This window comes from Ranitomeya variabilis, chromosome 7 (genome assembly GCF_051348905.1).
Source record: "Ranitomeya variabilis isolate aRanVar5 chromosome 7, aRanVar5.hap1, whole genome shotgun sequence".
In the NCBI taxonomy this organism is placed as follows: Eukaryota; Metazoa; Chordata; class Amphibia; order Anura; family Dendrobatidae; genus Ranitomeya; species Ranitomeya variabilis.
The window spans coordinates 18,413,285-18,430,200 of NC_135238.1; the positions used below are offsets into that span (position 1 = coordinate 18,413,285).

The 16,916-nt window shown below is 43.0% G+C and overlaps 1 protein-coding gene across 2 annotated transcripts in view; it reads left to right on the forward strand.

Annotated features, from left to right (window-relative positions):
• Positions 1-1,876: 1,876 nt before the first annotated feature.
• Positions 1,877-16,916, forward strand: part of RAI1 (retinoic acid induced 1) — a 111,855-nt gene continuing 96,815 nt past the window's right edge. Inside the window, exon 1 of one of the 2 annotated variants that reach the window (XM_077274322.1) lies at positions 1,877-2,063. The gene's annotated coding sequence lies outside the window, so the exon portion shown is untranslated. Of the gene's footprint in view, positions 2,064-15,063; positions 15,148-16,916 lie in introns of those variants that run through there. The other variant, XM_077274324.1, reaches the window with a different exon arrangement.

Here is a 16,916-nt window from a genome sequence, read left to right on the forward strand (position 1 = left end):
GATGTCCTCAACACCCTGAGAAGTGATGGTCTCAACACCCTGAGAAGTGATGGCCTCAACACCCTGAGAAGTGATGGCCTCAACACCCTGAAAAGTGATTGCCACAACACCCTGAAAAGTGATGGCCACAACACCCTGAGAAGTGATGGTCTCAACACCCTGAAAAGTGATGGCCACAGCACCCTGAGAAGTGATGTCCTCAACACCCTGAAAAGTGATGTCCTCAACACCCTGAGAAGTGATGGCCACAACACCCTGAGAAGTGATGGCCTCAACACCCTGAGAAGTGATGGCCTCAACACCCTGAGAAGTGATGGCCTCAACACCCTGAGAAGTGATGGCCTCAGCACCCTGAGAAGTTATGTCCTCAACACCCTGAGAAGTGATGGCCTCAACACCCTGAGAAGTGATGGCCTCAACACCCTGAGAAGTGATGGCCTCAGCACCCTGAGAAGTGATGGCCACAACACCCTGAGAAGTGATGTCCTCAACACCCTGAGAAGTGATGTCCTCAACACCCTGAGAAGTGATGGCCTCAACACCCTGAGAAGTGATGTCCTCAACACCCTGAGAAGTGATGTCCTCAACACCCTGAGAAGTGATGGCCTCAACACCCTGAGAAGTGATGGCCTCAACACCCTGAGAAGTGATGTCCTCAGCACCCTGAGAAGTGATGGCCTCAACACCCTGAAAAGTGATGTTCTCAACACCCTGAGAAGTGATGGCCTCAGCACCCTGAGAAGTGATGGCCACAACACCCTGAAAAGTGATGTCCTCAACACCCTGAGAAGTGATGTCCTCAACACCCTGAGAAGTGATGGCCACAACACCCTGAGAAGTGATGGCCTCAACACCCTGAGAAGTGATGGCCTCAACACCCTGAGAAGTGATGTCCTCAACACCCTGAGAAGTGATGGCCTCAGCACCCTGAGAAGTGATGGCCTCAACACCCTGAGAAGTGATGGCCTCAGCACCCTGAGAAGTGATGGCCACAACACCCTGAGAAGTGATGGCCACAACACCCTGAGAAGTGATGGCCTCAACACCCTGAGAAGTGATGGCCTCAACACCCTGAGAAGTGATGTCCTCAACACCCTGAGAAGTGATGGCCTCAGCACCCTGAGAAGTGATGTCCTCAACACCCTGAGAAGTGATGGCCTCAACACCCTGAAAAGTGATGGCCTCAACACCCTGAGAAGTGATGTCCTCAACACCCTGAGAAGTGATGGCCTCAGCACCCTGAGAAGTGATGGCCTCAGCACCCTGAGAAGTGATGTCCTCAGCACCCTGAAAAGTGATGGCCTCAACACCCTGAGAAGTGATGGCCTCAACACCCTGAAAAGTGATGGCCACAGCACCCTGAGAAGTGATGGTCTCAACACCCTGAGAAGTGATGACCTCAACACCCTGAGAAGTGATGGCCTCAGCACCCTGAGAAGTGATGTCCTCAGCACCCTGAGAAGTGATGGCCACAACACCCTGAGAAGTGATGTTCTCAACACCCTGAGAAGTGATGGTCTCAGCACCCTGAGAAGTGATGGCCTCAACACCCTGAAAAGTGATGGTCTCAACACCATAAAAAAATGTGATAACCACAGCATCCTAAAGAGTGTGGGACACATCTCCTGTATCTAACTCTTATTGTATCTAAGCCTATTATTAGTCTTGGTTCTGTCCTGTGTGATATCTTCCTTCTATCCAATCCTTTCTCAGTGGACCACTCATGCTCCATTGTCCTGCTGGGGCCTGCTGCTGGGAGGCTGCAGCAGATGCTCGCAGAGGGTTAACCTGGGAGGCGGCGGAGCCTGGTGACGGCCGCCAGCAGGGGGCGCGCTGGGCATGGACAGGACACCTGGCTCCCCCTTCTGTTCCTTGCAGCCTCCTCCGGAAGGAGCCTTTGTACAGGAGCTGGAGGGAGCAGGGATCTGCAGCCTGGCACTGCCCCTCGCCTGTGAGCCTGGCGCTGCCAGCTGCCCCCACTGCTCTGCAGCCAGTGCCTGGTGGACCATACATGGCCTGGGGGTGTCTGCACCCCAACACAGCCAGGAGACAGGATCTGAGAGGTGAGTGCTGCTTTGGGGGCAGGGTGGAGGACTGTGCCCTGTGGGGTCCATAACACAGGGGGACAGACCAGTGCCCAGGGTCAGTGCCTGCTTCTTCTGGGTGCTGAGATATAGGCTGCCACAGGATGATGGGCGCTGTAGTCCTATAAAACCCATAAATCTCCAGGATTGGGTCACGTCCCCTCCGCCTGGCGTTGGCGATCTGCCCAGTTGCCCCCCAGGCGTCACAGGACGATGACATATTGATATTCCAATATCAGGAAGCTGAGATATTTGATGCTGTTTGTCAGGGTCATACCATTGGGCGGGGGGAGGATGACCGTCAATTTATTTCCTATTTATTCTTTGGGGTCTCTGACCCCCAAATCTCCAGTGTGAAGACCCTCCAAAGAGCCCCCCGTATCTCAGCTTTTTGTGATATTTGGGTTCACCCGCCGTTTTGCCTGATTTCTATTTTTGGGGTGAGGCGAGTGCACCCCCCTTACTGAAAACCTGCTGACAGAAACTTGTAATATTTAAAGGGCCAGAGCCCCTCGTTTATTCCGGCTGTTTTGTGTTGTTAGAATGAATTTTTCAGATTCTGGATGTAAATTTGCTCACGTTAACAGATTTGTGACCTGAATATGGGGTGACCCCCCAGGGAACAAGGCGGCAGGTGTGACTGCAGCAGGTGGGCGTCTGTACCTTGGCGTATGGCTATATATACAGATATATATGTTACAGAGATGCCTGGGGAGCTCGGCTAATGACCTAATTTGCTGTGCCCGTCAGAGGCGGCGTTACCCACGGGAGTGATGCCTGCGTGTGTGTATTTCTGGCTGAATATGGATTTACATGAAAATGCAAGAGATGGAAGTATTCACAGCCAGTGAAAATCACGTTTATTAAAGGTGAACTACGGTAAAAAAAAAAAAAGATCAATGCGTTTATTCCGGATGTAGGTCTTAAAAATGTTTAGGTAAATTCTGACTTCCTTCCAAAGCAGGCAATCCTGTCAGGAGTTAGTTGTAGAGCTGCAGTGTAAAGCATGGTGGAGTGGAGCGAGTAGCAGTCTGATCCATGCAAGTCACTCAGCGTAATAGTGTCCTATTGGAGAAAAGCTATAGCACAGAAACGCTGAAAGCAATCAAGACATGGGATCATGACTGCAAACTCTAAAGGCATTGTCCAGGAAGAGAAAAAATAATATATTTTCCTAATAACTACTATATTACTGCCCCCTATGTACAAGAATATAACTACTATAATACTGCCCCATGTACAAGAATATAACTGCTATAATACTGCCCCCTATGTACAAGAATATAACTACTATAATACTGCTCCTATGTACAAGAATATTACTACTATAATACTGCCCCTGTGTACAAGAATATAACTACTATAATACTGCCCCATGTACAAGAATATAACTGCTATAATACTGCCCCTATATACAAGAATATAACTACTATAATACTGCTCCTATGTACAAGAATATTACTACTATAATACTGCCCCTATGTACAAGAATATAACTACTATAATACTGCTCCTATGTACAAGAATATAACTACTATAATACTGCCCCTATGTACAAGAATATAACTACTATAATACTGCTCCTATGTACAAGAATATAATTACTATAATACTGCTACTATATACAAGAATATAACTACTATAATACTGCCCCCTATGTACAAGAATATAACTACTATAATACTGCTCCTATGTACAAGAATATAACTACTATAATACTGCCCCTATGTACAAGAATATAACTACTATAATACTGCTCCTATGTACAAGAATATACCGTAACTACTATAATACTACCCCTATGTACAAGTATATAACTACTATAATACTGCCCCTATGTACAAGAATATAACTACTATAATACTGCCCCTATGTACAAGAATATAACGACTATAATACTGCCCCTATGTACAAGAATATAACTACTATAATACTGCTCCTATGTACAAGAATATAACTACTATAATACTGCTCCTATGTACAAGAATATAATTACTATAATACTGCTCCTATATACAAGAATATAACTACTATAATACTGCCCCCTATGTACAAGAATATAACTACTATAATACTGCTCCTATGTACAAGAATATAACTACTATAATACTGCCCCTATGTACAAGAATATAACTACTATAATACTGCTCCTATGTACAAGAATATACGGTAACTACTATAATACTACCCCTATGTACAAGTATATAACTACTATAATACTGCCCCTATGTACAAGAATATAACTACTATAATACTGCCCCTATGTACAAGAATATAACTACTATAATACTGCCCCTATGTACAAGAATATAACTATAATACTGCCCCTTGTGCACAAGGACATCTCTAGTGCTGTCACTCAAAGCGGCAGTATAAATCAGACATGTTCGTTCAATCCCTGAAACACTGTACAGTTAAATACAAGATGGAGCCCATGTTTAGGTCTCACCGATATAGCGCCACCTGACAACGAATCAGATGTCTCCTTTTATGTTCTACGATGATGAGTGTGATCTGGTGTGATCGATTGCCTAGAAAACCGTTTTCCTTTAGTAACCTATTAGATCACTTATCCCACTTTTCTGGCAAGAAAAATGAAATCTAGACTGTGGTTGCTATGGACAATAATCTCCAGTCTGGGTCAGGGTGGGGGGTTTTATTGATGTCCTCCTCTTCCTCCTCCTCTTCCTCCTCCTCTTCCTCCTCCTCTTCCTCCTCCTCTTCCTCCTCATTCACACATCTGATATGATGCATGGACTGTCCTCGGATCCATGTTCGGACCATGACACGCCGATGTTTGCATACTGCGCTACTCTCAGACTTGGGTCCTACGATCCTTGTTTACGAATTCAAAATGGCCGTCCACAGCCACAACTCATAGAATTCAGTAGGGATAGGTAGGTGGCTCTTGGCAGCCATTTCAGTTTAGGGGGGTTATGGGACCCCCTTTCTTCGCGTAGGGTGAGGTTTCCAGAGTTGGGATCTGCACTTATGGCCTAGTAGGCCACAATATAAAATCTGTGAAAGGGCCCTTACCATGTGCCGCCATTTGTGCCCCTGGGGCCTACATCTAACCGCTCCCCTGAGGTAAGCCTGGTGTCCAGCAGCTGCTTATCTCCCTCACAACCAAAAACCGGCATCAATGGTAGATTCGGTTACTATGAACCATCGATTTATTATTTAACCCGTTACTCCCCGGGACAGATTGTGGTGCGGTCAGCGGGTTAAGGTCCCATCTTGCCCCATTTTCCTCGGTCCCGATGGCCGCTCTCCCTGCTGTTTTATGTGAGCAGCTGTCGGTTGTAGGATCCACTCTCAGCCAGTCTTCTCCCCCCAGAGAGAGGAGTGAGGAGGCTTTGATAAAAGAACTAGACGGCTTTTATTATTCCCTTGAGGCGAGCAAAGGAAATCTATACTGGAATCTCTCAGTAACACTATGCGGGCTTTTTTTTTTTTTTTTTATCCCTTACGGTTTTAATTGAGAGGGCCGAGTGCCTTAACGCAGATGGAAGTATCTGGAAGGAGCAAAAAAAAAAAAAAAAGTGTGTGTGTATGTATATACATATATATATATATATATATATATATATATATATATATATATTTGCAAAGCCGTTAACCCCTGCGCGGCTGGCGCCCTACAATTTGCGCTCGCTCTAGAGGCTTTCACATTCTCAGACAGGGTAATTGTTTTGGGGATTAGATTAGTGGAACACGAGGCATTAGCATGCAACAGTCTGGGGAGGCCAAATGGCCCCGGTCTGTAACCTCCTGAGAGGGTACAGCAGGGTCAGCAGCACAGTTGTTTTGCGGTTTTGCAGTCTGAAGCTTTGCACATGGCAGAAATGAATGACATAAGTCTGTACAGAGGAAACTGGAAGGGGAGGTGTAATATTAGAAACGGCTTCGGGTAGCGGCTAAAAACATATTTTGTAGATTGCATGATCTTCTGCTGAGGGAGTGGACAACGACTTCCAGTTTCCTCTTAAAGAGCAAAAACAGTTATTATGACTGAGATACATGGTAGAGACATTATTAAAACTGTTATAATATTGCACCTACTATAATAATAATAATAATAATTTTTATTTATATAGCGCCAACATATTCCGCAGCGCTTTACAGTTTAACAGTTTCAAGCACAACGTTAACAATACAGTAATAAAGCAAAATAAGACAAAATAAGCCGACCCTGCTTGTGAGAGCTTACAATCTACAATGAGGTGGGGAGATACAAAGCACAGGTGTGTATTTACAATGATGTATTTACAATGATGGTCCAGCCATCTTCAGGGGGTGGGGGGTAGATGGAGATAGTGAATGGGCTACACAAACATAAAATGAGTTTGATTAGGGAACGTGGTAGGCCGCTCTGAACAAATGTGTTTTGAGGGAGCGCCTAAAACTATGCAAGTTGTGGATGGTCCTAATATCTTGGGGTAGAGCATTCCAGAGGATTGGCGCAGCACGGGAGAAGTCTTGGAGTCGGGAGTGGGAGGTACGGATTAGTGCAGAGGTTAGTCGAAAGTCGTTTGCAGAGCGCAGTGGTCGGCTAGGCCGATAGACAGAAATTAGGGAGGAGATGTAAGGGGGTGCCGCACTGTGGAGAGCTTTGTGGGTGAGAACAAGAACTTTGAATTGTATCCTGTAATGAATGGGCAGCCAGTGTAACGACTGGCGAAGAGCGGATGCATCTGAGTAACGATTAGCCAGATGGCGACCCTAGCTGCCGCATTAAGGATGGACTACAGAGGGGAAAGTCGAGTAAGGGGGAGGCCAATTAATAGAGAGTTGCAGTAGTCCAGGCGGGAGTGGATTAGGGCGACAGTGAGAGTTTTTGTTGTCTCCATGGTGAGAAAAGGGCGGATTCTGGAGATGTTCTTTAGGTGTAAGCGGCACGAGCGGGCAAGAGATTGCCCTATGTACAAGAATATAACTACTATAATACTGCCCCTATGTACAAGAATATAACTACTATAATACTGCCCCTATGTACAAGAATATAACTACTATAATACTGCCCCTATGTACAAGAATATAACTACTATAATACTGCTCCTATGTACAAGAATATAACTACTATAATACTGCCCCTATGTACAAGAATATAACTACTATAATAATGTCCCTATGTACAAGAATATAACTACTATAATACTGCCCCTATGTACAAGAATATAACTACTATAATACTGCCCCTATGTACAAGAATATAACTACTATAATACTGCCCCTATGTACTAGAATATAACTACTATTATACTGCCCCTATGTACAAGAATATAACTACTATAATACTGCTTCTATGTACAAGAATATAACTACTATAATACTGTCCCCTATGTACAAGAATATAACTACTATTATACTGCCCCTATGTACAAGAATATACTATAATACTGCTCCTATGTACAAGAATATAACTACTATAATACTGCTCCCTATGTACAAGAATATAACTACTATAATACTGCTCCTATGTACAAGAATATAACTACTATAATACTGCCCCTATGTACAAGAATATAACTACTATAATACTGCTCCTATGTACAAGAATATAACTACTATAATACTGCTCCCTATGTACAAGAATATAACTACTATAATACTGCCCCTATGTACAAGAATATAACTACTATAATACTGCCCCTATGTACAAGAATATAACTACTATAATACTGCTCCTATGTACAAGAAAATAACTACTATAATACTGCCCCGTATGTACAAGAATATAACTACTACTAGATGGTGGCCCGATTCTAACGCATCGGGTATTCTAGAATATGCATGTCCTTGTAGTATATTGCCCAGCCCATGTAGTATATTGCACAGCCACGTAGTATATTGCCCAGCCCACGGAGTATATTGCCCAGGCCACGGAGTATATTGCCCAGGCCACGGAGTATATTGCCCAGGCCACGGAGTATATAGCACAGGCCAAGGAGTATATAGCACAGGCCAAGGAGTATATAGCACAGGCCACGGAGTATATAGCACAGGCCACGGAGTATATAGCACAGGCCACGGAGTATATAGCACAGGCCACGGAGTATATAGCACAGGCCACGGAGTATATAGCACAGGCACGTAGTATATAGCACAGGCCACGGAGTATATTGCACAGCCCACGGAGTATATAATCACCTTCCGTCCGCAACTGTCACCGCCGCATGTGATGCGATGTTTCCTGCTGTCGCGGCCGTCATCACTGACCGCGGCCGCAAATTTAGTCCCCGGCTTTTGGCGGCGGTAGGCCCAACAACGCCCATGGTCCCGGCCGTCTCCGCCTTCCTCACGGCAACTCCAACCCTTTGAGCGCTTCTGTACGGAGTGGGCAGGGACTTGCTCTGTATAGTTCCTGGCCTCCCTGCCCTTTTGTCTCCGACCACTGGCTGGCTGCGACCCGCGGCCGCTAATTTAGTTCCCGGCTTTTGGCCGCGGTAGGCCCAACAACGCCCATGGTCCCGGCCGGCACCGCCCTCCTCATGGCGACTCCACCCCCTTAGCAGCGCTTCTGGCCGGGCCTGTACGGAGTGGGCGGGGACTCGCTCTTTTATCTCCACCCACTGGCTGGCCGCAACCAATGAATATCCGCGACAGACTGAAGTGCCCCTTAGACAATTAAATAGATAATACTGCTTCTATGTACAATAATATAACTACTATAATACTGCTCCTATGTACAAGAATATAGCTACTATAATACTGCTCCTATGTACAAGAATATAACTAATATAATACTGCTCCTATGTACAAGAATATAGCTACTATAATACTGCTCCTATGTACAAGAATATAACTACTATAATACTGCTCCTATGTACAAGAATATAACTACTATAATACTGCCCCTATGTACAAGAATATAACTACTATAATACTGCCCCTATGTACAAGAATATAACTACTATAATACTGCCCCTATGTACAAGAATATAACTACTATAATACTGCTCCTATGTACAAGAATATAACTACTATAATACTGCCCCTATGTATAAGAATATAACTGCTATAATAATGCTCCTATGTGCAAGAATATAACTGCTATAATACTGCTCCTATGTACAAGAATATAACTACTATAATACTGCTCCTATGTACAAGAATATAACTACTATAATACTGCTCCTATGTACAAGAATATAACTACTATAATACTGCTCCTATGTACAAGAATATAACTACTATAATACTGCCCCATATATACAAGAATGTAACTACTATAATACTGCCCCTATATACAAGAATATAACTACTATAATACTGCCCCATATATACAAGAATATAACTACTATAATACTGCCCCATATATACAAGAATATAACTACTATAATACTGCCCCTATGTACAAGAATATAACTACTACTAGATTGTGGCCCGATTCTAACGCATCGGGTATTCTAGAATATGCATGTCCCCGTAGTATATGGACAATGATGATTCCAGAATTCGCGGCAGACTGTGCCCGTCGCTGATTGGTCGAGGCAACCTTTATGACATCATCGTCGCCATGCTGTGCCCGTCGCTGATTGGTCGAGGCCTGGCGGCCTCGACCAATCAGAGACGCGGGATTTCCAGGACAGGCAGACAGAAAAACCCTTAGACAATTATATATATACACTCACCGGCCACTTTATTAGGTACACCATGCTAGTAACGGGTTGGACCCCCTTTTGCCTTCAGAACTGCCTCAATTCTTCGTGGCATAGATTCAACAAGGTGCTGGAAGCATTCCTCAGAGATTTTGGTCCATATTGACATGATGGCATCACACAGTTGCCGCAGATTTGTCGGCTGCACATCCCAAAGATGCTCCATACAAGGCAGGATGGATCCATGCTTTCATGTTGTTTACGCCAAATTCTGACCCTACCATCCGAATGTCGCAGCAGAAATCGAGACTCATCAGACCAAGCAACGTTTTTCCAATCTTCTACTGTCCAATTTCGATGAGCTTGTACAAATTGTAGCCTCAGTTTCCTGTTCTTAGCTGAAAGGAGTGGTACCCGGTGTGGTCTTCTGCTGCTGTAGCCCATCTGCCTCAAAGTTCGACGCACTGTGCGTTCAGAGATGCTCTTAGGCCTACCTTGGTTGTAACGGGTGGCGATTTGAGTCACTGTTGCCTTTCTATCAGCTCGAACCAGTCTGCCCATTCTCCTCTGACCTCTGGCATCAACAAGGCATTTCCGCCCACAGAACTGCCGCTCACTGGATTTTTTTTCTTTTTCGGACCATTCTCTGTAAACCCTAGAGATGGTTGTGCGTGAAAATCCCAGTAGATCAGCAGTTTCTGAAATACTCAGACCAGCCCTTCTGGCACCAACAACCATGCCACGTTCAAAGGCACTCAAATCACCTTTCTTCCCCATACTGATGCTCGGTTTGAACTGCAGGAGATTGTCTTGACCATGTCTACATGCCTAAATGCACTGAGTTGCCGCCATGTGATTGGCTGATTAGAAATTAAGTGTTAACAAGAAGTTGGACAGGTGTACCTAATAAAGTGGCCAGTGAGTGTGGATAGACAATACTGCTCCTATGTACAAGAATATAACTACTATAATACTGCTCCTATGTACAAGAATATAACTACTATAATACTGCTCCCTATGTACAAGAATATAACTACTATAATACTGCCCCCTATATACAAGAATATAACTACTATAATACTGCTCCTATGTACAAGAATATAACTACTATAATACTGCTCCTATGTACAAGAATATAACTACTATAATACTGCTCCCTATGTACAAGAATATAACTACTATAATACTGCCCCTATATACAAGAATATAACTACTATAATACTGCTCCTATGTACAAGAATATAACTACGATAATACTGCCCCCTATGTACAAGAATCTAACTACTATAATACTGCTCCTATGTACAAGAATATAACTACTATAATACTGCCCCTATGTACAAGAATATAACTACTATAATACTGCTCCCTATATACAAGAATATAACTACTATAATACTGCTACTATGTACAAGAATATAACTACTATAATACTGCCCCCTATGTACAAGAATATAACTACTATAATACTGCCCCCTATGTACAAGAATATAACTACTATAATACTGCTCCTATGTACAAGAATATATCTACTATAATACTGCCCCTATGTACAAGAATATAACTACTATAATACTGCCCCCTATGTACAAGAATATAACTACGATAATACTGCTCCTATGTACAAGAATATAACTACTATAATACTACCCCTATGTACAAGAATATAACTACTATAATACTGCCCCCTATGTACAAGAATATAACTACGATAATACTGCCCCTATATACAAGAATATAACTAATATAATACTGCTCCTATGTACAAGAATATAACTACTATAATACTGCTCCTATGTACAAGAATATAACTACTATAATACTACCCCCTATGTACAAGAATATAACTACTATAATACTGCCCCCTATGTACAAGAATATAACTACGATAATACTGCCCCTATATACAAGAATATAACTACGATAATACAGCTCCTATGTACAAGAATATAACTACTATAATACTGCCCCCTATGTACAAGAATATAACTACGATAATACTGCCCCTATATACAAGAATATAACTACTATAATACTGCTCCTATGTACAGGAATATAACTACTATAATACTGCCCCTATGTACAAGAATATAACTACTATAATACTGCTCCTATGTACAAGAATATAACTACTATAATACTGCTCCTATGTACAAGAATATAACTACTATAATACTGCCCCTATGTACAAGAATATAACTACTATAATACTGCTCCTATGTACAGGAATATAACTACTATAATACTGCCCCTATGTACAAGAATATAACTACTATAATACTGCTCCCTATGTACAAGAATATAACTACTATAATACTGCCCCCTATGTACAAGAATATAACTACGATAATACTGCCCCTATATACAAGAATATAACTACTATAATACTGCTCCTATGTACAAGAATATAACTACTATAATACTGCCCCTATGTACAAGAATATAACTACTATAATACTGCTCCTATGTACAGGAATATAACTACTATAATACTGCCCCTATGTACAAGAATATAACTACTATAATACTGCTCCTATGTACAAGAATATAACTACTATAATACTGCTCCTATGTACAAGAATATAACTACTATAATACTGCCCCTATGTACAAGAATATAACTACTATAATACTGCTCCTATGTACAAGAATATAACTACTATAATACTGCTCCTATGTACAAGAATATAACTACTATAATACTGCCCCTATGTACAAGAATATAACTACTATAATACTGCTCCTATGTACAAGAATATAACTACTATAATACTGCCCCTATGTACAAGAATATAACTACTATAATACTGCTCCTATGTACAGGAATATAACTACTATAATACTGCTCCTATGTACAAGAATATAACTACTATAATACTGCCCCTATGTACAAGAATATAACTACTATAATACTGCCCCTATGTACAAGAATATAATTACTATAATACTGCTCCTATGTACAAGAATATAACTACTATAATACTGCCCCTATGTACAAGTATATAACTACTATAATACTGCTCCTATGTACAAGAATATAACTACTATAATACTGCCCCTATGTACAAGGATATAACAGATATAATAGTATAATAAGTGCCATCTGTTTTTTTACACTTCTTGAGCTTTCTGCAGTACAGTGGTAGATTTTGAGGGGTTAAATAGTTTGCATGTTCGTGGTAATCAGAGGCAGGCACAGTAGGGCTGTGGCTTAAAATCGTGTCCTCGGGAGATCCAGGGCAGTGAAATCCATGATTCTCACCACAAAGCCCAGCGGATGTAACCTCACACTGAGAGATTCACCTGGATTAACCCCTGTGTGATTTGGGGGGTGTTCGCTGCCCCAGGAAGTCTTGTGATACAGCGGTGCAGACTTGTTATTGCAGCAGTGGGGTATGTGGAGCAGAGGGATCCTCACAGTGAGTGGCGCCCCCTGCTGGCTTTCTTCCTGCTATTGTATTGGTGTTGCCCCCCATCCTGTTATCCCCTCACACTATAGGGATGTCATTGCTCTCTCGTTGCCGTCCCCCCTATCTATAGTGTCCGTGTGGAGGGGGGACATCTCGGGTTTGCCCACACGCCTCATGGGCACCATCTGGTTGAGGGGCCACTATGTGGAAGTGATGGGCCCCAGTAAAAGACGCCGGGGGCAAACATTAGGTGTAAACATAGGCTGACATGCCAGAGACAAATCTACCACGTGGGGTCTTTGTTCTCCCCCACACTCGCGTACTGTAGGACCGCTGGAGCGCGCTGCCGTCAGTCACTTTTAGATGACATTTGCAGAAGTGATTGATAACAGAAAGCAATAGTTCAACCTCCGCTGCACAAGAACAGGACACGTTATATACCGGAGAGGCTTTTCTCCTGGAACCTGATGATGCCGAAGGGCCGGGTCATGTTGTTCTGGACCAATGGATCCTGTGTTATCTACTGTATATAGAGGTGTTATCAGTCATTGTACAGGAGGAGGAGGTGAGCTGTGACATCACCTATTGTGAATGGGGGACCCTGTGTTATCTACTGTATATAGAGGTGTTATCAGTCATTGTACAGGAGGAGGAGGTGACCTGTGATATCAGCTATTGTGAATGGTGAATCCTGTGTTATCTAATAATAATAATAATAATAATCTTTATTTATATAGCGCCAACATATTCCGCAGCGCTTTACAGTTTAGTATAGAGGTGTTATCAGTCATTGTACAGGAGGAGGAGGAGGTGAGCTGTGACATCACCTATTGTGAATGGTGGATCCTGTGTTATCTACTGTATATAGAGGTGTTATCAGTCATTGTACAGGAGGAGGAGGAGGTGAGCTGTGACATCACCTATTGTGAATGGTGGATCTTGTGTTATCTACTGTATATAGAGGTGTTATCAGTCATTGTACAGGAGGAGGAGGTGAGCTGTGATATCACCTATTGTGAGTGGTGGATCCTGTGTTATCTACTGTATATAGAGGTGTTAGCAGTCATTGTACAGGAGGAGGAGGTGAGCTGTGACATCACCTATTGTGAATGGTAGATCCTGTGTTATCTACTGTATAGAGAGGTGTTATCAGTCATTGTACAGGAGGAGGAGGTGAGCTGTGACATCACCTATTGTGAATGGTGGATCCTGTGTTATCTACTGTATATAGAGGTGTTAGCAGTCATTGTACAGGAGGAGGAGGTGAGCTGTGACATCACCTATTGTGAATGGTAGATCCTGTGTTATCTACTGTATAGAGAGGTGTTATCAGTCATTGTACAGGAGGAGGAGGTGAGCTGTGACATCACCTATTGTGAATGGTGGATCCTGTGTTATCTACTGTATATAGAGGTGTTATCAGTCACTGTAGAGGAGGAGGTGAGCTGTGACATCACCTATTGTGAATGGTGGATCCTGTGTTATCCACTGTATATAGAGGTGTTATCAGTCACTGTACAGGAGGAGGGGGTGAGCTGTGACATCACCTATTGTGAGTGGTTAATACTATATCATCAGCTGTATTTACAGGTCAGTGTGTAGGAGACTGCTGAGCATTCTTCTATACAGAACAGGAAGCGTGGGTCTAGTATAAGGCCTAGTGGTCAGTGTGAACATTGCAATATTTTTATTAAAGAAGCACTCCTCCTTCTCCAATCACATTTTTTTTATCTTGCAGGCATCATATTATATAGAACTCTGTACTTACAATTGCTCATGTTTCCTTTCTACCCAGATAATTCTTCTCTTTTCCATTAGGTCTATGACATCACGTGATTAACAGCTGAATCCTTCTAAGCTCTAAGTATAAGTAGGAGGTCAATTTTCCCCTGCATGACTCATAAGTCATCACTGCATATGTCCCTGGCAGGGGGGAGGAGCAGATTTGATAAAGAGGGGGAATGATAAAAGCAGGGACAAGAGACTTCCTGTTTCTACATAGAGCAGAGAAAAGAGAAGAATTATCTGGGTAGAAAGGCAAAATGAGCAATTGTAAGTACACAGTGCTGTATAATATGATGAATGTGATGTATTTAGAGGAGAAATACTTTGATGTGAGGAGGAGGAGGGCTTCTTTAATATAGGCATACGGGAATTAGAAAAGTTAAAAAAAAAAATATATATTTTTTTTAAAATTCATTTCACAAAAAAAAAATCTGATTTAAGCAATAGGTCGTTATATCTGGTAACTTTAAAAGGAACCTTTAGGTCATTGAATCTATGTATTATAAATGAGTACACCCCCTGCTCCTATATAACTGCATAGAGAAGGGTGATGACCCCTAGTGGCGGCCATGTTGTTTGTCAACAGATATTATATGAATGCGATTATTAGTGCTACGATGGAGGGATTTGATAATAGCAGATTTTTTTTTGGGGAAAATGCCCTTCAGTGCCATGATGGTGACGGGCGTCAGGCTGCGTTCCACGACGTCGCCATTCTGCGGAGCGTTAGGGGGGGATGGCGAGGGGCTTCGGAATCATTGGATAGAGTTCAGCGCTCCTCAGCGGGGAGTAGATGGTATGTGCAGAGCAGGGCTCTGCTGCAGAGCCGAGCGCTCGCCTCGTACAAAGCTGCTTTGTCTCGCTGGCCGCCTTCTCATCAGATAGCACCATGCCGGCGACAGATTTTTTTCATTTTTTTGGGGGGGTCGTGTCCGTTGCCAGGCAGATGTGCTGTTACCGTCCTTTACCCGGCGTCCGAGCGGTGGTCTCGGAATGGCGTCTGCAGCTGGTGCTTTTTTCCCCTTTTGTGGAGGGTAGGATGCAGGCGCGACAGTGTCACACAGCTCTGCCAGCTAATAGACTACGCCAGTGCCTGCCAACTCTATCACTACATGGAGTCACTGCAGTGTCGCCCGTCATCTCCAGCTGCCTGTAAAAAAAAAAAATATATATATACATTAGTTTCTTAAAGGGGTACATTTCTAATGAGATAACAAATCACCCCTACAATCACTAAAACAGGGGTTCTTAAAGGGGATCTCTTCTTGGATTTTTACTATTTAAACTGAGTGCCCGCTCCAATTGGCGCAACTCCACTGATTCTGGAACAGTTTTCCTTTTCCTTCTCTGCCCCTCCGTTCCAAAGTTATGCCCCCTGGTAATGGTGCAAATGTTCCCAGTGTATGCTCTCAAACTTGTCTGTGGGTGTTTGCTTTTTTTTCCCCCAGTTGCCAATCAAAACATGGCCACACCCACAAATAAGTTAATTGAGCTTTGAACTTGCCCATAGACACGCTCGAGAGCATACGCTCAGGTGGATGAAGGGAAAATTTGCACCATTATTACCAGGGGGCATAACTTTGGAATGGAGGGGCACAGAAAAAAAAGGTAAGCCGATCCACAATCAGTTGAAAAGCATTAATTGGAGAAGGTACTCAGTTTAAATTAAAAAAAAAAAAAATAGTGAAAATTCCACTTTAAGACCCCGGTTCTCCTAAATGCATGACCACCACATGAGGAAAACTATCAGTGGAGTTGTGGATGAGCATGCACAGTGTATAGGACGGACAGCTATGAGCGCTGGATCAATCAGTCCATATGGCTGTATATGGAGCAGCACTGCGTATGCTCAACCACGCATGCGCAATACTCTACGTTGTGAGAGCTAAGGCTAGGTTTTCATTTATACAGTTGTTTGGACCCCATTTACCATTATTTTTGGCGGAGTCCCTCTTTTTATACGGACCCATTAGTCTGCAACACAGTTGTGTCCTGCTAAAAATCAGATGGACCCTGCAGGTAGGAGCAAAACAGTC